This window comes from Orcinus orca, chromosome 7 (assembly GCF_937001465.1).
Source record: "Orcinus orca chromosome 7, mOrcOrc1.1, whole genome shotgun sequence".
In the NCBI taxonomy this organism is placed as follows: domain Eukaryota; kingdom Metazoa; phylum Chordata; class Mammalia; order Artiodactyla; family Delphinidae; genus Orcinus; species Orcinus orca.
In genome coordinates this window covers 46,390,195-46,417,385 of record NC_064565.1, presented here as the reverse complement: position 1 = coordinate 46,417,385, position 27,191 = coordinate 46,390,195, and positions in this window count along the sequence as shown.

Sequence of the window (27,191 nt, the reverse complement as noted above, 5' to 3'; positions counted from 1 at the left end):
GAAGGTGTTTTTAGAATTAGATATTTTATATCACTGAAGTCTGTCTTTTCTGGGAGATAGGAAGGGAGGAAGAGAAGTAAAATCATATTTCATGAAAGTAGCTCAACCCTAATAGCAAAACCTGATCGAGATAGCCTGTACCCACCCACAAACACAACTGAACACTACAAATCAAAGTCTCATAATGACATAGACATAAACATCCCAGCAAAATAATGGTAAATTGAATTCAGAAGTGTATTAAAGAATAATAAGCCATGACAAAATAAATTTTTATTCTATAAATGCAAAGATAGATCAATAAAAATAGATCTGCTAATATAATTTATCCTATTATCATCTTAGATACTATGAAAAAGCATTTTATAAAAGTCAACAAAGACATCTGATTTTAAAACAAGTAAATATTCTGAAATCTAAGTGAAAGAATTTCTCTTTAGAATAATAATGACTATCTAATACTGCAGAGAATATCATGCCTGCTGTTAAGACTCAAAGAACTACTATGTGTCAGAGAGAGAAGATTTTCCATTATCAATTCAATGTTCTACATTGCTCCAGAAGTGTTATATAATGCAATAAGAAAATAAATATAATTAAATATAAGCAGAAAAAGTATTAATTTCAACTGTTCCTTTTTTCTGTGATATCATAATTAAAATGGCCTCCCTATCCCCATATTATTAAAATAGTCATTTATATGTCTCCTAATATGTTACTGTATTTGAAATTTAGAGGTAGGTAGCGATCTAAATTCTCCAAATATCCAAATAATTACAGCAAGAATATTCATTCAACAATCATTCCCCTTCCTTCACTATACCAAAACACCACTTTATCATATATAAAATGTTGCACACATATTCTTGAACCAGCTTCTGGACTCTGTATTCTCTTCCAGATAATCTGTATATTTTTGAACCAACATCACACTGCGTTAGTTATTGTTGCTCTGTAATGCATTTTGAAATCTGATGGGAAAATCTGCCCACCCCTGTGGACACTCTTTCTACTTGACCCAAGAACTATTTTGAACTTACGCACTTTATAATCATCATGGGGGATTACTTATTCTATCCGTTGTTAAACACTGCTCAGATAATGCAGACAGTCCTGTTTATGTTTGGGAGACTTACTGAAGATATGTTAAGTGTTTCATGAACACTTTAAAAGAATTTTGTATAGTATACAAATTTAATCAACATCATTATCATTCCAATTTCCCATATCCTTATTTATTTTGAAATCTCCCAGTTTTTCATTTGATTTTTAATGTGCCTGTTTTATATGTGTAGTGACTTTTTCACATCTACAACTCAGGAGTATAAGAAATGTAACTTTATTCTTCCCCACTGAAATTCATTTCTCTCTCAAGTCTGCATTTCCCCTGATGTTGAAAACTTGCCAATTTAAGGGAATGTGTCCTCCTCCAGGTCAGACTTAGGGTCTCTGGAATATGCACTCAGGAAAATTATTTCTTTCTCCACTACCCATATTTTTCCTTCTCCTCTCCTTCCTGGGAGATCTGAGCTCCCAGGAACTCACATATTATTCCTGTTCTAGTGGCAGGGCATCTGGCCACACTCTCTGCAGCCTCCAACTGGGCCTGGCTTGTGCTTCCTGTCAACACTGGCTCTTCTGTTAATGTCCATCTCTGGCTTGATAGTTATATGTCTCTTGACATGTAACTTGCAAAACGTTTTCAAGCCTGCTGATCTAAACAATTTCTCTCAAGCTTTTGGGAAAACTAGAAAATTTTAGAGAAATTTTTAGAGATGTGAAATCTCAACATGACCTAACATTCTACATGATCAAACTTCGGATGTGATTTAAACTGCTATGATTAAAAGCAAAACAAAATCTGCTATTCTACTAACTTATTCTCCCTGTTTTGTCTCTTCCGAAGCTTCCTCCAATATATACATACACTCTTCCCTAAATTTACTAATTTAAATCTTCTTGTTTCTGCTAATTTGATACCTGTTTCTAATACAATTGCTCTACATGATACCTTGTCTTCTAATACAACTGTCTCTTATAAATACAACCAAATGAACAGCCAAGGAAGGGTTATGGATTTTACAAAGCACAGAAAGAAAAAAAAACTTGGTTAAATATGTCCCAATATAATCCTTCTACATGTATTATATTGCTGTGTTATTACACGCACACACAAATTTTGTCACTATATCTTTTTTCTCAGAATACCTTTTGACAAAATAAGATTAATCTCCTTGTCTCAGTTATTGTTTTTAACTAAAAATATGTATTTGCTGTACTATTTCTTTTATTGTCTTTACATTTTTATTTTATTTCATTTTCCTGACACATCTTTGCCCTCTATTTTTCAATTTTTCAATCTACATATGTCGTTTTCTTTTGCATGTTCCCCTTAACCATCGGTCTTTGTTTCTAAATAGGATGTATAACTGACTTATTTACAGTGTCATATCCTATATTCTTAATCTTCTCATTTGCCAATTTGCTTTTTTAGAAAATGTTCCCTTGCTGTTTTCCTTAATTTCTATCTATTGGTAAATAGATTATGCTTTATTTGCCTCTTTTCTTTGGAAACTTAGAAGATAACATACGTGAATAATTTGGAGAGCATCTTTGTAGTTTTTAACATGCTTGTGTTTATATATATCTGTATGTATATGTGTATACATACATATATGTTTACTATCAAAAATAAAATTGTTGTTTATTGATTCCTCCACTTGCAAAATGAAGAACAAACATAATTTAAATTCTCTTTCTCATTGCTCTAAAAATGTTTTTATTTTGTTGCCAATATCTAAGATTTTGGACCCAGAACATGATTAATAAATAATTATTTTATACCACAGTTCTTTTTTTCAAGAACTGTTTTAAATATGCATTGATTTTTAAGCATATTTGCCGTGATTGTTTAAGTATAATTCTGTAATCTATAGTTAAACTATACCATAATTTGCCATTCGTGAGATCTCCCATTTGATTTAACCACTGGTTGGTTGATATATGTCTGACTAATTTTTTTAGGAAAGGAGCCTAAGAGGTACACTCCTGACTATTTTTTCTAGGTAAAGTACATGGGAAGTAAAATTGTATATATAATTTTGGATAGCACATGAAGGGTAGAAATTCTGGATTCTGGAAGAACTGAGGCTCTTTTGCTATGGTCTGTGCACATGAGGTTTTGTGACACTATTTTTCCCTCTCAAGAATCAGTTGATATTGTTCCCTTGACATCTGTTGATTGCTATTCCAGGGAAATCTGAAATTAAGATGGTTTTGTGCCTTTTAATGTAATCTCTTTTCTGTGTAAATGCTTATAAAATGTTTATTGTGTTTGATTATGAAACAAATTCACCAGGAATGGTCTAAACATTACCCTCTTCTTGGAGACACTTTTCCTGAAGATTCCTGTTAATATCCCGATTCAAGTCTTTCTTCACTTGAGGAAAGTTTTCTCCTCTAGTATTGCTGTGTATGTATATTGATTCTATTTCATTTATTTTCACCTCTTAAACAAGGTTACCAACTATCTGTATATTTGACCTTTTAAAAATATTTTTTACAGTTATCATTTCACACAGTTTTAATTTTTAATTCAAAGACCCTGTGTTTTCTAGAAAGTGTTTTCATGTTTGTCCCCAACATAAACTTTCTACTTCTATAATATGGATTTTTTTCTTAACTGCTTCGAAAGCAGATTCTAACTGTGCTACTGCATTCTAGGTTTCTTTACAACCTTTCCATGTTTCTAGGCTGAATTTTATCTCTGCTAACATCTAATTTAGTTCCTTTTTGTCTCATCCTGTCAATATTATTTTTTATCTCTTCCTTAACAAAAATGTATTGTAAATAAAAACAAGTGTTATAAAAATATACTTTGCTTTCATACTGATTGTAAACTTTTAATCTTTCTCTGTATCATAAGGAAAATGCACTTTTCTATTCATGTTAAAGAAAATTTCTTAAGTCTCATGTCAAATATATTTCATTGTACACATCCCTCAGAGTACACGACTTTCACTACTTTTTCATACATCTTTCTTCTATAGGCTTCATCAGGATACAATATCTTACCTGTACTCATCTATATCCAGGAAGATTACACTATTGGGACATCTTATATACCTGTATGACTATAGAAGAGTGGCCATGATAGGGATGGCAGGAAAGGAAATGCCCCTAGTCAACATAGTGTCTTTGGTCTCTGGTCCATGAAGATCTGATATCACTGATATAGGATTGTTAATGGTTGGTAGAAATCTGCATATAGTCTAATATTGTTAAGCAGAAATTTCTTATAAGATTTTGCAGAATTGATGAAAATCCCTAATTTCTAATGCTGCTGGAGTATTCTGCTCTTAATAGCAAAGGAATCTGTGAGCATTTCTTGGGAAGCTGGGAGAAGAAAAACAGTTGCTGCTAGTTCACCTCTATTATCCCAGAACCAACCTCATCATATATAGTTAAACAGAAATAAGCAACTTTATTCCCCTTTTGACATAACTCTGTTTTGCACCTTTTACCCATGCATTCTTTTCTATCTCAAGATCTTGGCAATGCAGATGAAAAGAGAAGACAGTTTACTTAGATTAGATATATTAAGTACACATTCATTCTATGCTGACATTAAGAAAATTAAGGAAAAAACAGACATGGTTGGTTTTTTTCCTGAGTTGCAACTAGATTCTTAAAAGCCAAAGGCAATGCATTTCTAACAAGTGAACTGCTAATAGTGACTCCTGTAAAAACATGAATGAAAGAGGGGAGTCTCTGATTATTGCTTTATATACATTTGCATTTTTAGATTTTTCTTAATAAAGTTTATAATTAAAGGTGAGCATGAAATTTAAAATACTTTTACTTTAAGCCCCTGCTACATATAAGATAGTACATTGGACTCCCTAAGCTATCAGACACAGCCTTTGCTTATACTATATAGATAGAGAAGCCAGAACACATTCAAGAAAAGAAGGCTAACAGTATTGTTTCTGCTAATTGCAGTGTCACCCCTACCTAAAATGAGTGTTTCTGAATTGTAGAAGCTCAAAAGTCCACAACCCCAAGGATCATCATCATATTCTTACAATGCTTCCTGCTTGTCAAGCTAGACTGAGTTAGACTTTGGGAATCCGTATTTCCATATGAGAGGCATTTTGGACTTTCTAAATAAAAATGAAGTTTCTGAATTAGAGTTTTTAACTAATAAATATTTGTGATCTATATGGACCTATTACTATGACCATTTATCAAAGTATATATGTTCTTTTGTCCATTTCCCCAAAATTTCTTTCCATCTACCTATGCTGCTGGAACTGAAGCTGCTTTGAGGATGATAACCCAATCCAATGCCAGGAGTGTTTTCCTTTGAAAAGACCTGTCACTTTGTGTCAATTGTAGGAATTTGTGTCAATTTCTGAAGTCATTTCAAATTTGCTTTGCATTACATCATTTTGCTCATGTCTCAAGCAACTGAAGATGTACCCGAAAATTTATTGGACAAGACAGTTCCCTTCCTAAGTGCAGATAAGCCTGAAAGGCAAAGGTGAAAAACAGTCAATGTTTTAGGAGCAACTAAAACATCTAACTAAAATGTCACAAAACTTGAATGTTTGGATTTGATCTTGTGTCATTACAAAATGATAAATTCAGCTAGAATTAACTTATTGATTTTCTATTTTCCTAGCTTTTTGTGAATCTTTGATCTAAACTTTATATATTTTAAAAATACCTATCTTTTAAATAGCTGGCATTTTCTATTCAATGATAAAATAAAATTGCTGTCTTATACACAGTAGACTCTATGAATTGAGTTGCTTTTCTAACAGTAGGGAAATTTGCACCCCATCACCAACACTCTTATCACTTTTTCTCCGAGAGAAATGTGGTTGGGAAGTAGACTTGGTCCATGTAAAATGTTGTCTCATTATCTGAAGAGACATTATACTTAGTATCATAATTTAACCAGCTAGAATGATATTTGGCTTATTTTCTAAGATTGGTTCTTTTAGAAAATAAATAAGCACTTAAAATTGAGGGATGCAAAAGCATCTACCAGTCTTGAAGTTCTTCTGTCCCCAAAATTTAAAATTTTTTTGGCATCTACATTTGTTTTGCTCTAAAGCAGGACCACTTAAAATTTAGCATACCATACTGAGCTAGGAATATAGGAATTAATATTCAATATATAGACAATATATGAAGGAACAGATTTTTTATGACATTTCTTTTCATGAGTGAGAAGGGACCTAATAAATTACTTTATTAAATCTCCTCTCACAAGTGAAGATAAATGTCATCAAGGGCTTAAGCTCTCATGTATCACATATATGTACAGTTCTTCTGTTTATCTTCCTGTGTTTCTATATTTTGTCAAAATCTTCCGGTGGACTTTACTTCACCATCAAATCTTTTTCTCTTTAAGATAAAAAAAAAATGAAATAATACATTGAGAAGAAAATGTCTGATTTCATTTAGGTTTTTGTTCTACTTGGTATATCTGCTCTTGGATTACTCTGCTTTTATACTTTTGTAAATTTTTTTGTAATTTCTTATCTCCGAGGGCAGAATAGATGAGAGTAGCTATAGCATTGACTTTTTAATGTTGAATAAGAATTTAGACATGTTTTATATCTTTTTCTAAGCATCCTTTGTGTCTTTCTGGTTTTTCTTTGTCTCAAGTGATGTTGCTTCTCCCAAAACTTTTACCTCCTCTTAGACAAAGTTTCATCAAACAGCCAGTGTTGTAAGTTAGACACAAAGATGTCATCTTGTACTCTTCTGTTACCCTCAGGCCACATATCTTCCTAAACTCTAAATTCTGAGGGTTCTACATTTTCATTATTATTCCTCTCTCTTTCCATTTGTTAATGCCTTGGCTAAATGCTCATAATCTTTTACCTAGACAATTTTTACAGTCTCCTGAAGCAGTGGCTTTCAAGCTTTCTTTCCTATCACCATGAAAAAATATATTTACATTATGACTCATTATATATACACATAAATAAAAATGAATATATAGGTAAAATAAGTTTCCAAAAAAAATCATTCCTCTTAACATGTAATGCTCATTAATGTTTTCTATTCTATTCCATTTTTAGAGGCAAAATTGATTTTACAACCTCACTGATGGGTTGCTATCTGCAATTTGAGAATAACTGCAAAAGAACTGCCCTACTCCTGCCAACACCAATGACTTTCCCACACTGCCAACAAAAAATTCTGTGTTCCACCTATCTAAACACATAAGTTCTTCCCCTTAAAGCCCTTGTTCCAACTACTGGATAAAGTCTAAACATATCACTATATCATGAAATCAAGTCTCTCCTTGCTTACACCTACATATCCTACTCCCCAAACTCACAGACTCAAGCCATTCCATTTTATATCTGTATGTCTTTCCACACAGTACTTCTGCTCAGAAAACTACCTCACTTAACTCTTCATATTTTTTATCCTTCAAAACTCTGCTCAAACATCTTTTTCTCTCTCTATAATGCTCTCTCTAATCCCTCCCCAAACAGAAATAGTTACTCTTCCTTGACACCACCACTGTCCAATACCCCTTTAAAAACAATTAATGGGAGATACTCACAGAACTCACTCCCCAGAGATGCCCTCACCTGACCTGCAGAGCCACTGAGCCTGGATTTATCATAATGGGATGATTGTTTCCTGCTGATTCAATTTCTTCAAATTTTTTATTTTTTGCTGAGTTGCCTTTGAATTGTTGAACTTCTCTTCATGAAACACACTGCTGTATAAATAAGATTCTTCAATACTCAGGGAAAGGAGTTATACTTCCACCCATGAAAGAGTAAATGGTATGGACTTGTTTTCCATCAAAAACAGCAACACAATTAGAAAACTAGACTAAATATATAAAACAACTGTTTTCAATCACTGGATGACAGGAGGCACGGGAATATGGTCCTAATAGAGAAACAAATGAGATGAAGCCTATGATCAACTTGGCTTTCTGCCAGGGTAGAAGAGCACTCAGGTTCATAGAGTTAAAGGGACAGACTTTAGAGCCCAAGGAGAACAAGGAAGCTAGAATTTGCAGGGCAAGTACCGGAGAAGAGGGGACTACTCAGATAAACACTTCCAGAAATTTATCCATGGACTCCCAAGATTCTTAGGCTGAATCCTAGGTTAACACTAATCTGCATATGCTCCAGGTGAAACTCTATAAGGCCTGGCAAAGATTGGCTATCAGGGAGCTGTAAGCCGAACAATTTCCAAAGCTCACAGGGGCTGGTAGACATACATTTTTTTACCAGCTGTAGTAGACAGATCTTGTTGAACACTTGAGGCATTCAATAGAGATCTTATAAGGACCACACATTGGAAGAAAGGTTAAACAAACCCTAGTGTAAACGCTATTTTAGATCTGCCCTAAGAAAGCCTAAAATAAAACAAAACAGAAAAGACCTTGCAGGAAGAATGATGACTTGCAAGTAACTTGACTCTGTGCTAAAAAACTTTAGTGCACTTTAAATAAAATCCAAAATAATCAGCAATGTATGATTCATAATATCTAGCATCCAATAAGACATAACTATATTGCTATATATAATACAAATGTCACTACGTGAAGAGTAACAAAATTTGAAGAATAACCAAGAGAAAAGGCAATTAATAAAACAGAGCAAGAAATAACAGAGAAGGTGGAATAAGGAGACAAAACTTTAAATCAGCTTTCACAAATATGCCCAATGATTTAAAGGAATGCATAAACTTAATGAATAAAGAAACAGAAAATGTTTTAAAAGAGCAAATGGCATTTCTAGAGCTGAAAAATACATTTGAAATGAAAAAAAAATCACTGAATAGGCTTAACAACATATTAAACCCATCAGAAAAAAAACATCAATGAACTTGACATAACAGTAAAATATATTCAAACCAAAGTATGAAGAGTAAAAAGACTGAAAAAATATTTTGGGTCCCACGTTACCTGTGGGACAATAATAAGTGATTTAATATATGTGTCCTACTTGAGGTCAAAGACAGAGAGGAGAATTTTAAAAGGGCAGAAAAAAAAAAAAAACACAGGGAGAAATAACAACTAAAATATTTCAGATTTGATAAATTAGTAGAACAGAGTCAAAGAAAGCCACACCAGGAACCATTATAATTAAATTGTTTACAACCAATGATTTAAAAAAATTTTTTTAAAGCAAGAATTAAAAAATGACATTTTATATATAGAAAAAATAAACATAAAAATGACTACATACTTCTCATCATGAAAAATACAAGACAAAATCAATAAACTGACATATTTAAACTGCTAAAAGAAAGAAAAGTCAACAAATAATTCTATATTAAGTGAATATTTGTTTCAAAATTGAAGGTTAATAAATACTTTTTCAGACAAGCAAAGCCTGGAGAATTCAAACCCAGCAGAGTAACACAAGAAGAAATGTTAAAAATATTAAATGTCAAATGTTAAAAAAAAATTCTTCAAGATGAAAGTATACCAGATGTATACTTGGAAAAAAGTACCTGAAATAATAAATATAGGCATAAATATAAAAGATCCTTTTTTTGCTTTTAAATTTCCTTTAAAAGACAATTGACTATTTAAATTTATAACAACAAAGAGTAGGGCTTATATGCAGGAGGAAAAATATGAAAAAAATAGCATCAAGGATGAAAGGAGTAAATAGCACTATATTGCTGTAAGTTCCTTACGTTATGTGTGAAGTGGTGTAATATTTAAAGCTAGAGCAAAGGTTAGTAAACAATGATCCATAGGTCAAATCTGGCCTGTATCCTGTTTTTGTAAGGCCCACAAGTTAAACATTTCTTTTTTATATTTTTAAAGGGTAAAAAAAAGAGAATTCATGACAGAGGACTTATGTGGCCCATGAAGCTAAAATATTTACTATTTGGTCCTTTACTGAAAACAAGTTATCAACTACTGAGCTAGATTGTGATAGATTAAAAATGCATATCGAAAATTCTAGAGAATCTATTAAAAATATAAAGCACAGAGATATAGCCAATAAGCCAAAATAATGGAAATAAAATGGAATACTTAAAAAAAAACCTACAAAAAAATACTCAATTAATTTTAAAAAAGAAGGAAAAAAACATCTATAGCCATACCACCCTGAACTTGCCTGACCTCTTCTGATCTTGGAAGCTAAGCAGGGTCAGGGCTGGTTAGTACTTGGATGGGAGAAGGAAAAAAGGTCAAAAGGAACAAAAAAATGGAAAAAATAAATAGCAAAAGGATAGATTTCAACTCAAGAGTAGCATAACTGCATTAAATATGAGTGAGTGAAACACTCCAATTAAAAGGCAGAGATTGTCCTTTTGGATAATATAGCAAGACCCAATTATATTCTGTCTACAAAAAAGCTACTTGAAATATAGAGATACATACATGTTAAAAGTAAAAGCATAGAAAAAGATATACTATGCTAACATCAGTCAGAAGAAAATTGGAATGTCTATACTAACATCTGTGAATAATATTTTTAAAATCTCTAAATAGATTTCTTTTTATGAAGTCTACAGAATAAACTTGATGAAAGAGACTATTTTCAGGGATACAGAGAGTTCAGAATGATGAAAAGAGTCAATACATACAGAAGACTTAAATATCCCAAATCTGTATGTACTTAAAAAGAGAGCTTCAAAAATATATAAAGAAAAGCTAAAAAAAAAAACAAAAAAAAACTGCAAGAAGAAATAGACAAAACCCAATTATTGTTAAAGATTTCAATACTCCCCTCTCAGTAATTCGTAGAACTAGCAGACAGAAAATTGGTAAATATATAGAAGATCTGAACTACATTATCAGTTTGACCTAAATGACATTTATAGAATATTCCACCTAACTACTAAAGAATACACATTACTTTTAAGTGTACATTGAACTTTAACTATACAAAACCATATGTTGGGCTCTAAGCCAAGTTTCAATAAATTTGTAACTACTGAAATTATACAGAGTATATTCTTGACCACAACTGAACTAAACCAGAAAGGAATAACAATAGGATATTTGGGAAATTCTTGAATATTTGAAAATTAAACAACACAATTTTAAATAACCCATGTGTCAAATCTCAAGAGATATTAGAAAATACTTTGAACTGAATAATAATTAAAAGACAACAACATTTACAATATTTATAGCTTCACATGTTTAAAAAAAGAAAAAGTTTTAAAAATAATTATCTAAGCTTCTGCCTTAAACTAGAAAAAGAAAAATAAATCAAAACAAAGTAAGTAGAGGGAAGGTGTTAGGAAATGATGCTCTACGACTATTTTCAAATGTATGTACACTGAGGACTTTCTGAGCAAAGAGAACTAACACCAGGGTTAAAAGATGATTGAATAGCAACCCTTAAAGAAAGAGACTTCCTATCTCTTGCTGACTTACTTCACTCTGTATGACAGACTCTAGGTCTATTCACCTCATTACAAATAGCTCAATTTCGTTTCTTTTTATGGCTGAGTAATATTCTATTGTATATATGTGCCGCCTCTTCTTTATCCATTCATCCAATGATGGACACTTAGGTTGCTTCCATCTCTGGGCTATTGTAAATAGAGCTGCAATGAACATTTTGGTACATGACTCTTTTTGAATTATGGTTTTCTCAGGGTATATGCCCAGTAGTGGGATTGCTGGGTCATATGGTAGTTCTATTTGTAGCTTTTTAAGGAACCTCCATACTGTTCTCCATAGTGGCTGTACCAATTCACATTCCCACCAGCAGTGCAAATACCGTATGCTAACACATATATATGGAATTTAAGAAAAAAAAAATGTCATGAAGAACCTAGGGGTAAGACAGGAATAAAGACACAGACCTACTAGAGAATGGACTTGAGGATATGGGGAGGGGGAAGGGTAAGCTGTGATGAGGCGAGAGAGTGGCATGGACATATATACACTACCAAGCGTAAGATAGATAGCTAGTGGGAGGCAGCCACATAGCACAGGGAGATCAGCTCGGTGCTTTGTGACCGCCTGGAGGGGTGGGATAGGGAGGGTGGGAGGGAGGGAGATGCAAGAGGGAAGCGATATGGGAACTTATGTATGTGTATAACTGATTCACTTTGTTATAAAGCAGAAACTAACACACCATTGTAAAGCAATTGTACTCCAATAAAGATAAAAAAAAGAAAGACTTCCCAAAAGATGTAGAGATATCTCCCCTAGAGACGTCTGTTTACATTCCAAAGAACAATAAAAGTTTAGAGCCTTTACTCCCCCCACCCTCAAAGAAAATTCCTTTACAGAGTTAAAGTCTCCCTCTCTCTCTCCCTCCCTCCCTCTCCCTCTCTTTCTTGTTCTCCTGGGAAGGGGGGAGGAACGGATGTCATCTGCCCTATATAAGCTCCAAAACAGAGTTCTTCTCTTGTGCATTGTGTGCAAAAATGACAACTGCCTTCATTGTTTTGCCCCAGGGGAAATGCAGATATGGGGAACCAATACAAGATGCTTTGTCGATAATTAAAAGTCTCGCTTCAGATTATGACCCAGAGCTAAACTGAACTAAACTAAAAGCTGGTCTTTTAAAAAGGTCAATAAGATTGATAATCCTCTATAAAGACTGATCAAGAGAAAAGAGAGAACACAAAATATAACTATATCAGGAATGAAAGAGATGGCATTATTATAAATATGGAGTATTTGGTGATAAATTTAAATACGTACACAAAATTGCTGAGAAAAATTAAACATGACCTAAATAAATGAAGAAATATATAATGTTCATAAATTAGAAGTATCAATATTGTTAAAGTAAAAATTATCCCCCAGGTTAATCCATTAAAGATTAATGGAATTCAAATCAAATTCCTAAAAGCCTTATTTCTAGAAACTGACAACTTTCTTCTAATAATTATATGGACATGTAAAAATCCTAGACTAGCCAAAATATTTAGGAAAAGAAAAACAAAATTAGGAGCAACACTACTAAATTTCAAGACAATAGAAAACCATAGTAATGAAGACAATGTGTTAATGGTGGTATAGATATACAATTATAATATAGCTCAATGGAGAAAAATGGAAAGTCCAGAAATAAACACACACATATACAATCAACTGATTTTTTTGGAGGTTGGGGGGGGCTAGATTCTCCTTCAGGCTCTCCCACCACCTGGGCGCTAGACTTTGGGTATGTCTAAGCTTCCTCACGTGTAACATAAGAGAACTGGATCATAAGTGGTACCTGAGTTTGCTGCTGGCTCCTGCTGTCTACAGGATGTTCAAGCAGATGATTGAGATGAAATGAACTGTCTGAGAAGTGCACAACCACAAATGTTTGTCCAGTCTTCACATGGCTCCTAGCAACTGGACACATCTGTGTGAACAAACCAAAGGCAACATAGGCCAACGCAGGACATCTCACTGCATGATGAAACGTGCTCATCACCAACCTCTTAGAATGATTCTAAAAGTTTGGCCTAGTGCTGTAGGGGAAACAGCAAGCCTTGCTAACAGGGTGAGGAAGAGCCCAGTACAGCACTTTGCCTCTTCTGATTTGGGCAGATTCTCAAACATCAGAAGCACAGTGGTGGGGGAGGGGGTGTTAACAGCAACATCTTCATTAACAGCCTCATCATAAGCAGGCTCATTGTTCTTGTCAATGCTATTTACTAACAGGTTATTTTATTTATTTTTTAACATAGTTTTTGTTTGTTCGTTTGTTTTTTGCGGTACGCGGGGCTCTCACTGTTGTGGCCTCTCCCGTTGCGGAGCACAGGCTCTGGACTCGCAGGCTCAGTGGCCATGGCTCACGGGCCCAGCCGCTTCGCGGCATGTGGGATCTTCCCGGACCGGGCACAAACCGTGTCCCCTGCATCGGCAGGCAGACTCTCAACCACTGCGCCACCAGGGAAGCCCACTAACATCTTTATTGGAGTATAATTGCTTTACAATGGTGTGTTAGTTTCTGCTGCATAACAAAGTGAATCAGTTATACATATACATATGTCCCCATACCTCCTCCCTCTTGCGTCTCCCTCCCTCCCACCCTCCCTATCCACCCCTCTAGGTGGTCACAAAGCACTGAGCTGATCTCCTTGTGCTATGCAGCTTCTTCCCACTAGCTATCTATTTTACATTTGGTAGTGTATATATGTCCATGCCACTCTCTCACTGCGTCCTAGCTTACCCGTCCCCCTCCCCATGTCCTCAAGTCCATTCTCTACGTCTGTGTCTTTATTCCTGCCCTGCCTCTAGGTTCTTCAGAACCAATTTTTTTTTTTTTTTTTTTTTTTTTTTTTTTAGATTCCATGCATATGTGTTAGCATACGGTATTTGTTTTTCTCTTTCTGACTTCACTCTGTATGACAGACTCTAGGTTCATCCATCTCACTACAAATAACTCAATTTCATTTCTTTTTATGGCTGAGTAAGATTCAACTGTATATATGTGCCACATCTTCTTTTTCCATTCATCTGTCGATGGACACTTATGTTGCTTCCATGTCCTGGTGATTGTAAATAGTGCTGCAATGAACACTGTGGTCTCTTTTCAATCAACTGATTTTTGACAATGGTGTCAAGATAATCAAAGGGGAATTATTTCTTTCAACAAATTTTGCTGAAACTAGATATCCATTTTACAAAAATAACTTTTCCCTGCCTCATCCCATACTAAAAATTTAATTTGAAATTGATCTAAATGTAAATGCTAAAACTATAAAACTTATGGAAGAAAACATAAAACTTCCTGACTTGGGGGCAGGCAAAGATTTCTTAGAATAGGCACCAAAAACATGAACCATAAAAAAATTTTATCAACTGACTTATAAAAGTTAAAAACTTCTGACCTTTGAGAGACATTATTAATAAAATGAAAAAGCAAGGCACACACTGGGAGAATTTCTTTGTATTATTTGTATTGCATGATATGACAAAGAATTTGGGACCAATAGTTTAAGTGTATAGGAACTTCCACAACTCAATATTAAGTAAGAAAAGAACCCTACAAAAATGGCAAAAGATCTAAAGTCACTTATCAGAGAAGATATATGAAAGACTAATAAAGAGATGATAAGATGTTCAACATCACTAGTCATTAGGGAAAGGCAAATTAAAATCATAATTAAGTACCACTACATACTGACTAAAATGCTTAAAATGAAAAGGATTGACTATTTCAAGTGTTGGCAAAATATTCAGTGACTGAAACTCTCTTATATTACTGGTGGGAATATAAAATGGTAAGTCCAATCACTTTGGAAGTCATTTTGTCAGTTTCTTTTAAATATACATCCACCATGATGCAGCAGTTTTACACCTAAGAGAAATTAAAACATATATCTACATAAAGTCTGGTATGCACAGTAGCTTTATTCATTAGAGTCTAAAACTGGAAACAACTCAAGTTCCCATCAAGAGATAAGTTGATAAACAAACTGTGTCATTCCTTACAGTGAAAACACTACTCAGCAATAAAATGGAATAAATTACTGAGACCTGCAACAACATAAATGAATCTCAAAAACATTATTCTGAGCAAAACAGTAAGATGTTAAAGAGTACCCACTGTATGATTAATTTACATGAAATACTTGAACAGGCAAAATTAATCTACAAACACAGAAAGATCAGTAGTGCTGGGGGCATGGAATCAGCACTGGGTGGGGGTAAACACGACAGTTTTTGAGGTGATGGAAATATTCTATGACTGTAGTGTAGTTACACGAATGTGTAAGTTTGTCAAAATTCATCAAACTATTATATATTTTCAATGGTTACATTTTATTATATGTAAATTATACCTCAACAAAGCTTTTAAAAAAAGAAAGCATTTAATGGCAGTATCTGTATATTTCAGCCTCTCATTTCTAACCAGAACTTCCTTGAAAAGAGTAGTCAAGTTTTATTCCACTCCCAGATACTAATACAGTGCCCCATAGATGGTATGTAAAACATAAATATTGTATGAATAAATGATAAATATTGGAATAAATAAATGAATGATACTGAACATATTCAGACAAAATAATAAGCCAAAACTTTAAAAATGAATAATTTTGAGAGGCATCATAGAAAGACTCTGTCTGACTGTTCTTCTGTGAACCTACCATGACATGATTCCTAATCACCCACCATTGGAGACCTTGGATAAGAGGCATTACTTCCCTAAGATTCCAGTTTTTTAATGCACACGCATCTGCAAGGGGATAAAACATTAAGCCATTAACAGCAACTAAAATTAACACATCAAATTTGCAGTCTTTCCAGTAAGCAGCTTGCAGAATAGGTAAAAAGCTCTAATGTTTGATGTGGGAAAGGGAGAAGATGAGAAGTCTGATGGTATTATTGCTAGAGAGCATTGGCCTGGGTGGCTGGTCCTGGGCGACTGAAGCTTCGAGGGGTATTCTGCATTTGAGCAGTCAGTGATGAGCTAAAAGGAAAAGAAGTGGTGCAAACAGGAAGGGGAAAACAAAGAAAACACTTTCTGATCTTTTTATTAACATTTTCCCCCTAGAAAAAGCTATAGGGAGAGTCAATCTGTCTCTAGGAACATTTCAGGGGATGATTCTTTGGGACAGTGGCCAACACAAGGACCCACTGTGTGAGGAGCCCACAATGTGATGCTTCTCAAACTATTAACTTTCCTTTCCCCCAAAAGCCCATTTCTGGGCTGAAATACACTGTTGTGACACCTCCACGTGGTTCAGCAAAACAAACAATAAATTGACTCAAACCTAATTGGCACTAAGCAAGAAAAGCAAGCCCTTGAGTTTTGGAAAATGTTTCTCTTCTTCCAGAATGTCCCTGTCAAATAGAAATCATATCATCTAAACTTATGGATACTGTGGTAGAGAAAATGTGTATCAAATCACATTTCATATTCTTCCTCCCAGGACACAAGAAACAAGGTATTTCCCAGCAGCCTTGCAGTTAGGCAGGACCAGGGACTAATTCTGAAAAGTTAACTGAGTCATTTGTGGGTGGAGACAGTGAAAAGCCCTTTCACAATTCTTTTGTCCTCCATGCAAAATCTAATGTGCCTGGGAAAGAATAAATGCACCACAGCAATAGAGAAAAAGATGAGGCTATTTCTGAATCTGCAATTATAAAAGGAATCCTGCCTAGTTCCTAACTCCAGCACATGTCAAGTACTCCATGAGAACTTCAGGAAGGCATTTGACTCAATATCAGTATCTGGATTCTCTTCTGTGTAGCATGAAACACTTACACGTCTTATGGGTGTGGTAGCAGAGCATAAATGAACACCCAACGCTTCTATGAATCTCTAGGGGGCTGTTACATTGGAGAACCCACATCTACCCGTACTTTGTAAGGCCAGAATCCTGCTTGCAGCTTTTATTCTGGAAATGAACTTTCTACATTAGTTCCTTGGAAAGTGGGTCAAAAAGAAAAAAGCACTGGCCTGGTTTCAGACTGACAAAGATTTAAATCTTGGTTCCCTCCTTTATCAGCCAAATGACTTGAGCAAAGGACTTCATCCTTCTGAGCCATGATATTTTTTTCCCTCTGTATGGTAATAATTCCTATCTTAAGTGTTGTAAAGATTAAACTGAATAATGCACACATGGAGGCTGGCTATGGCTATGGTTTAAATAGTGGCTATGGGTTTTTTTGGGTTTTTTTTTTTGCGGTACGCGGGCCTCTCACTGTTGTGGCCTCTCGCGTTGCGGAGCACAGGCTCCGGACGCACAGGCTCAGCGGCCATGGCTCACGGGCCCAGCCGCTCCGCAGCATGTGGGATCTTCCTGGACCGGGGCATGAACCCGTGTCCCCCGCATCGGCAGGCGGACTCTCAACCACTGCGCCACCAGGGAAGCCCGTGGCTATGGTTTTATCCACAGTTCCTTGAAGAACTTGGGATAGTCTAGCATCATCTTGGAGTCTATATAAGGTGAAGACTATATAAGCAGCAAGCCTTGTTTGTCATACTGTAATATGTCAGTTAAAGCAAGATCACATTGCAAGGTAGAAAGATGTTATTCTGTAACATCTTATGGAAAAACCCAAACGAACTTTTTGGCCAACCCAATATTTTATAAGAATTTCCTGTTTTGATTAAAATGTGTTACCAATGGTTTCCCTCTATCTTTAATCTGGTTTTTTAACTTGGTATTTTAAGGATAGGTAACTGCTTAGTCTCTGCAGTTAGCCTGAACCACTATTTGAAGTTCTTAGATCCTAAACCCTAATAGATTTTACTGCAAGAAGATACTATGCTTCTCCCCTTCAGTTTAATAAACAACACTTTTTCAAAAACGTTGAGGAGATCATGGGGATTCTAACCCTTTATCCATTGGGTTGACTCATGCTGAGGAGAGAAAGGTGAACTTCTCCAAGAAGCATGATTTCCTAGCCAAGTGGCATGGCTATTCCATCCAGGGCTGTTCCTACCACTGCCAAATTTACTAGAAGGATTATTTCTTGTTCTTACACATTGGCTCCTGCTAACAGAACAATGAAGATCAAATGCCAGTCCTGCAAAGAGCAAAGACATAAGACCATCAGTATCTCCTTGACTATAGTGGTCTCTCATCTTCCCTAAGAGATTTCCTCTAAGCAATGTCTCAACTCAAGTATGTGAGAGCTTCACAATACCTCCAGGTTCTTATATGGGACATCAGAAACAATCTAGAGTATCCCATTGGTGTCCAAGATGGATATGAAAACCACCTTTAATAATATTCCAGGAATACTCTTTGTGTAAGGCTGTGATTAAGATTCTTTTCTCTAACCCACAGAGAAAAGCAATAAATGCTGTGTTTCTGACATGGAAAATGCTAAAATGCCAGATACTACCTGCTTGAAATAAGATGTTTCCATGTGGGATTTTTCTTACATACCTCAAATTAGGAAATGGGAATGCTTTTACAATACTTTTACATTGTGTTTTACCAAGGAAAATTCTATGTTGGTTCCAAACAAAAGCAGCATTTTATCATTTCCTCTTCAATATTACACAAACCATTTTCTATTAAAGTCATAGTTATCTTTAATTTCAGGTACCATTTAATATCTCATGAACACAAATATTTGCTTTGACATTGAGAAAAGAACTGCGTAAGGTTCAAACCCTTCTTTCTTTCAGTTGTGCTAAATATATGCTAAGAATGTGACACAGTCTCCAATTACTACCTTAAACTATTAGGAATTGGTAGGAAGCAAAACTTTTATTAAAGCCTGGAAATTTAGAATAGAAACAGAATAATGGTAGAGGTACTTGCAGAGCTCATCAGATCCCTAAACTATCCTGTTCAGAAAGTCTTAAAAAAGCAGGCAGTTTTAAGTTATTTTAATAACTGGAGATAGAACTTAACTTTTTGACATGCTGTGAAGTTCTTCCCTCTAACTAGCATAAATCCCCCTTGCTGCAGTTTCAGCTCACCTGCAGTTTGATCCTTCGTGATCAGGAAGAACAGCTGGTCTCCATCATCCTTACAATAACCATTCATATTCCCCAAATTATATCACCCTTGGGTTTCCTCTTCTCCAGGTTAAAAAGCCCAGTTCCTTTAACCTTTCCTCAGAGGTCCTATTTTTCAAGCACTTCATCATTTTTGTTGATTGCCTCTGGACTCTCTAATTTCTGTATCCCTTGTCAGTTGTGCTTCTCTCAAACTAGAGCAGGACTTGATGATCTAAGACCTTATCACTGCCAAATATACTAGAAAGGTTACTTCCTGTTCTTACAGCTCAGCTTCCACTAACAGAACAATCAAGATCAAAAGCCAGAACCACATAAAACCCACGTTACCCTTCTATTCCCACTGCTACCCCCACCCTCTGCCCTCACACGACATAAATAGAGATGAAATGCATTTCTGCAGTAGCGAAATTATGAAAAGGGGCAAGTCAGGCTGCAGAGACATACCTCCTTTCAATTCAGCATCTTTCCTTTCTCATGCCTCCCATTCCTATCTCTGACCTTGTTGGGACATCTCTCTTGCCAGCCTCTGAATATTTACAAATTTACGTTAAGAGCCTTTGGAGTTTCTCCCGGCCTCGTGGCTCCCTGTCTAAGATTATAAGAGCTCTCCAGACATCTCTCTTCATCTCCCTCTTTCTTCAAACGCCAAACACACTAGTTAGGGTTCCTTTCAGTACAAGTAAAAGAAATCCAGCTCAAGTCATTGATAATAAGAGAGAGATGCCTATATTGCTCAGTTTTGCATGTCTGTAAAGTTTATATAAATATTATCATAATATATACATTTTTCTGTAACTATTTCCAATCATATTATGCTCATGGGTTTTATCTATGTAAATGCATATACCTGAGGTTCAGTTTTTTTCACTTCTTAGTGTTATAATAAATAAGTTATTGCTGTTGTTGGATTTGTGTCAATGAACAATTAGATTATTTCCAGATTTTTCTGTTATTTTAAGCAAAGCTCTTATGAAATTTTTAATATATTTCCCTGCACATATTTGCAAGCTTTTCCCTAAGGTATATCCCAGGAATGGAATTGCTGAGTCATTAAGTATGTGCATTTTCAACCTTAATAGATGTTCGATAATTTTCCAAAATGATAGTAATAATTTACATTTTCTCCAGCAGTAAGAGTTCCTGTTGCTTTACTTCCTCTTCAACATTTTTTATTGTCTGATTTTTAAATTTTGCACATCTAACATGTACTACATGATATTCCAGTGTGGTTTTAACTTCTCTGGTGACTAAGATTGAGAGTCTTTACATATGTTCATTAGAAAATGTGTTTTCTTTTCTAAATTTCTTGCTCACCTATTTATTTATCAAGTTGTTTATCTCTTTCATGTTGATTTATATAAAAAAAGTATATATATATGTGTGTGTGTGCGTGTGTGTGTGTCTGGGTATGTTCTAGATATTAGTCTTTTATCTGATGTATATGTTGCAAAATATCAAATAGCTTATCTTTTTATTTTATCTGTTTTCTTTGGTTAACAGAAGTTCTTACTGTGGCAGATTTTTTTTCACTTATGCATTATGCTTTTGGAATCTTTAAGAAATCTTTCCCTAACTCAATATTACAAATATATTCAACTACATTTTCTTTTTAAAGTCTTAAAGTTTTGGTTTCACATTCAAAATTTTAATTTATCTGGTATTAATTTATGTATGGTATGAGATAGGAATACAGCTTAAATTTTTTATACACAGATAAGCAGTGTTCACAAAGCCACTTATTAACCCATTTATCTTCGGTGCCAGTCCTGACATATATATGTGGACATTATTTTGGACCTGTATTCTGTCCTATTGATATTCTGTCTATTCAAATACCAATGCCACACTGTCTCAATTGCCTTAGCAAGTTTTTTCACAATATCTTCTCCTTCTTTGGAAATGTCCCGGCTTTTTTGGCCCTTTGCTCTTCCACATAAACTTTAAATTCCATTTGTCAAACTACACACACACACACACACACACACACACACACGCAAATAACCCTGTTGCTATTTTGGCTGGAAACGCATTGCATCTATAGATCAATTTATGGACAACTGATATATCGTTAAGATGTTGAATCATTCAATCCATGAAAATGGTAGATCTTTCCATCCATATCTTTATTTTACTTTTTTTAACATCTTTATTGGAGTATAATTGCTTTACAATGGTGTGTTAGTTTCTGCTTTATAACAAAGTGACTCAGTTATACATATACATATGTTCCCATATCTCTTCCCTCTTGCATCTCCCTCCCTCCCACCCTCCATATCCCACCCCATCCATTTCTTTCACTAAATTTTTATAATTTTTATAAATTTTTATAATGGCCTCCATTTTATAATGGCAAACATAATGGTTTGCATATCTTATTTTGTATTTGTTCCTAGACATTTTACTATTTTGTGAACATAATAAATGTTTTTAATTATGTTACATTTATTAATAGTTTGCTGCTGGTGTATAAAAATACAATTGAGTTTTCATCTTGTATTCATCAAATTTACTAAGCACTTAATAATCCTAATTATCTCTAAATTCCTTTGATTTTCTATTTAAACAACTGTACCATCTACAATAACAGTTTTTATTTACAATTCCCTAAAATTTTGTTTCTTATTATCATGTTACTACACTGGCTAGGACCTCCAGGAAAATACTGAAAAGAAACAGCAAGAGGATGCATTCTTTTTCTCCAACTGATATTAAAGTTTTATTATAATATTTGTTGTAAGATTTCTTATAAGTACTATAATATTTCCATATATTCCTAGTGTTCTAAGAAAATTTTAATAACAAGAATCAGTATCGACACCCTCTTGCGAGAGCACCGGAATCACAACTAACTGCTGGACAATCATCGACAGGAAGGCACTAGAGCTCACCAAAAGAGATACCCAACATCCAAAGACAAAGGAGAAGCCACAGTGAGATGGTAGGAGGGGCGCAATCACAATAAAATCAAATCCCATAACTGCTGGGTGGGTGACTCACAAACTGGAAAACACTTATACCACAGAAGTCCACCCACTGGAGTGAAGGTACTGAGCCCCACATCAGGCTTCCCAACCTGGGGGTCCGGCAACGGGAGTGGAATTCCTAGAGAATCAGACTTCGAAGCCTAGCAGGATTTGACTGCAGGACTTCGACAGGATTGGGGGAAACAGAGACTCCACCCTTGGAGGGCACACACAAAGTAGTATGCGCACTAGGATCCAGAGAAAGGAGCAGTGACCTCATAGGAGACTGAAGGAGACCTACCTGCTAGTGTTGGAGGGTCTCCTGCAGAGGCGGGGCATGGCTGTGTCTCACCATGAGCACAAGGATACTGGCAGCAGAAGTTCTGGGAAGTACTCCTTGGCATGAGCCCTCCCAGAGTCCGCCATTAGTCCCACCAAAGAGACTGGGTAGGCTCCAGTGTTGGGTCACCTCAGACCAAACAACCAACAAGGAGGGAACCCAGGCTCACCCATCAGGAGACAAGCGGATTAAAGTGTTACTGAGCTCTGCTCACCAGACCAACACCCAGCTCTACCCAGAACCAGTCCCTCCCATCAGGAAACTTGCACAAGCCTTTTAGATAGCCACATCCACAAGAGGGCAGACAGCAGAAGCAAGAAGAACTACAATCCTGCCGCCTGTGGAACAAAAACCACATTCACAGAAAGATACACAAGATGAAAGGCAGAGGGCTATGTACCAGATGAAGGAACAAAATAAAACCCCAGAAAAACAACTTAATGAAGTGGAGATAGGCAACCATCCAGAAAAAGAATTCAGAATAATGATAGTGAAGATGATCCAGGACTTTGGAAAAAGAATGGAGGCAAAGATTGATAAGATGCAAGAAATGTTTAACAAAGAACTAGAAGAATTAAAGAACAAACACCTAGAAGAATTAAAGAACAAACAAACAGGTGAACAAAACAATAACTGAAATGAAAATACACTAGAAGGAATCAACAGCAGAATTACTGAGGCAGAAGAATGGATAAGTGACCTGGAAGACAGAATGGTGGAATTCACTGCTGCGGAACAGAATAAAGAAAAAAGAATGAAAAGAAAGGAAGACAGCCTAAGAGACCCTTGGGACAACATTAAATGCAACAACATTCGCATTATAGGGGTCCCAGAAGGAGAAGAGAGAAAGGACCAGAGAAAATATTTGAAGAGATTACAGTCGAAAATTTCCCTAACATGGGGGAGGAAATAGCCACCCAAGTCCAGGAAGCGCAGAGAGTCCCAGGCAGGAGAAACCCAAGGAGAAACACATGAAGACACATAGCAATCAAATTGACAAAAATTAAATACAAAGAAAAGTTAATGAAAGCAACAAGAGAAAAATGACAAATGACATACACAGGAACTCCCATAAGGTTGATAGCTGATTTCTCAGCAGAAACTCTAAAAGCCAGAAAGGAGTGGCATCATATATTTAAAGTGATGAAAGGGAAGAACCTACAACCAATATTACTCTACCAGGCAGGGATATTGTTCAGGTTCGAGGGAGAAATCAAAAGCTTTACAGACAAGCAAAAGCTAAGAGAATTCAGCACCCCAAAAGCAGCTCTACACAAGTGCTAAAGAGACTTCTCTAAGTGGGAAACACAAGAGAAAAAAGGGCCTACAGAAACAAACCCATTACAATTAAGAAAATGGTAATAGGAACATACATATGGATACCTACCTTAAATGTGAATGGATTAAATGCTCCAACCAAAAGACAGAGGCTCGTTGAATGGATACAAAAACAAGACCCATATATATCCTGTCTACAAGAAACCCACTTCAGACCTAGGGATACATACAGACTGAAAGTGAGGGGCTGGAAAAACATATTCTATGCAAATGGAAATCAAAAGAAAGCTGCAGTAGCAATACTCATTCAGATAAAATAGACTTTAAAATAAAGAATGTAACAAGAGACAAGGAAGGACACTATATATAATGATCAAGAGATCAATCCAAGAAGAAGATATAACAATTATAAATATATATGCACCCAACATAGGAGCACCTCAATACATAAGGCAACTGCTAACAGCTATAAAAGAGGAAATTGACAGTAACACCATAATAGTGGGGGTTTTAACACCACATTTACACCAATGGACAGATCATCCAAAAAGAAAATTAATAAGGAAACACAAGCTTTAAATGACACAATAGACCAGATAGATTTAATTGATATTTATAGGACATTCCATCCAAAAACAGCAGATTACACTTTCTTCTCAAGTACACACGGAACATTATCCAGGATAGATCACATCTTGGGTCACAAATCAAGCCTCAGTAAATTTAACAAAATTGAAATCATATCAAGCAACTTTTCTGACCACATCGCTATGAGATTAGAAATCAATTACAGGGAAAAAAATGTAAAAAACACAAACACATGGAGGCTAAACAATACGTTACTAAATAACCAAGAGATCACTGAAGAAATCAAAGAGGATATCAGAAAATACCTAGAGACAAGTGACAACGAAAACACAACGATCCAAAACCTATGGGATGCAGCAAAAGCATTTCTAAGAGGGAAGTTTATAGCAATACAAGCCTATGTCAAGAAATAAGAAAAATCTCAAATAAATAATCTAACCTTATACCTAAAGGAACCACAGAAAGAAAAACAAACAAAACCCAAAGTTAGCAGAAGGAAAGAAATCATAAAGATCAGAGCAGAAATAAATGAAATAGAAACAAAGAAAACAATAGCAAAGATCAATAAAACTAAAAGCTGGTTCTTTGAGAAGATAAACAAAATTGATAAACCATTAGCCAGACTGATCAAGAAAAAGAGGGAGAGGACTCAAATCAATAAAGTTAGAAATGAAACAGGAGAAGTTACAACAGACACTGCAGAAATACAAAGCATCCTAAGAAATTACTACAAGCAACTCTATGCCAATAAAATGGACAAACTGGAAGAAATGGACAAATTCTTAGAAAGATATAAACTTCCAAGACTGATCCAGGAAGAAATAGAAAATATGAAGAGATCAATCACAAGTAATGAAATTGAAACTGTGATTAAAAATCTTCCAACAAACAAAAGTCCAGGACCAGATGGCTTCACAGGTGAATTCTACCAAACATTTAGAGAAGAGCTAACATCCATCCTTCTCAAACTCTTCCAAAAATTGCAGAGGAAGGAACACTCCCAAACTCATTCTATGAGCCACCATCACCCTGATACCAAAACCACACGAAGATACTACAAAAAAAGAAAATTACAGACCAATATCGCTGATGGATATAGATGCAAAACTCCTCAACAAAATACTAGCAAACAGAATCCAACAACACATTAAAAGGATCATACACCATGATCAAGTGGGATTTATCCCAGGGATGCAAGGATTCTTCAATATACGCAAATCAATCAATGTGATTCACCACATTAACAAATTGAAGAATGAAAACCGTATGATCATCTCCACAGATGCAGAAAAATCTTTTGACAAAATTCGACACCCATTTATGATATAAACTCTCCAGAAAGTGGGCATAGAGGGAACCTACCTGAACATAATAAAGGCCATATACGACAAACCCACTGCAAACATCGTTCTCAATGGTGAAAAACTGAAAGCATTTACTCTGAGATCAGGAACAAGACAAGGATATCCACTCTTGTCACTATTATTCAACATAGTTTTGGAAGTCCTAGCCACGGCAATCAGAGAAAAAAAGAAATAAAAGGAATACAAATTGGAAAAGAAGAAGTAAAACTGTCACTGTTTGCAGAAGACATGATACTGTACATAGAGAATTCTAAAGATGCCACCAGAAAACTACTAAAGCTAATCAATGAATGTGGTAAAGTTGCAGGATACAAAATTAATGCACAGAAATCTTTTGCATTCCTATACACTAATGATGAAAAATCTGAAAGAGAAATTAAAGAAACACTCCCATTTACCATTGCAACTCAAAGAATAAAATACCTAGGAATAAACCTACCTAGGGAGACAAAAGACCTGTATGCAGAAAGCTATAAGACACTGATGAAAGAAATTAAAGATGATACAAACAGATGGAGAGATATACCATGTTCTTGGATTGGAAGAATCAACATTGTGAAAATGACTATACTACCCAAAGCAATCTACAGATTCAATGCAATCCCTATCAAATTACCAATGGCATTTTTTATGGAACTAGAACAAAAAAATCTTAAAATTTGTATGGAGACAAAAAGACCCCGAATAGCCAAAACAGTCTTGAGGGGAAAAAAATACAGCTGGCGGAATCAGACTCCTTGACTTCAGACTATACTACAAAGCTACAGTAATCAAGGCAATATGGTACTGGCACAAAAACAAATTATAGATCAATGGAACAGGATAGAAAGCCCAGAGATAAACCCACGCACCTATGGTCAATTAATCTATGACAAAGGAGGCAAGGATATACAGTGGAGAAAAGACAGTCACTTTAATAAGTGGTGCTGGGAAAACTGGACAGCTACATGCAAAAGAATGTAATTAGAACACTCCCTAACACCATACACAAAAATAGCTCAAAATGGATTAAAGACCTAAATGTAAGACTGGACACTATAAAACTCTTAGAGGAAAACACAGGAAGAACACTCTTTGACGTAAATCACAGCAAGATCTTTTTTGATCCACCTCCTAGAGTAATGGAAATAAAAACAAAAATAAGCAAATGGGACCTAATGAAACTTAAAAGCTTTTGTAAAGAAAAGGAAACTACAAACAAGACAAAAAGGCAACCCTCAGAATAGGAGAAAATATTTGCAAGGAAGCAACT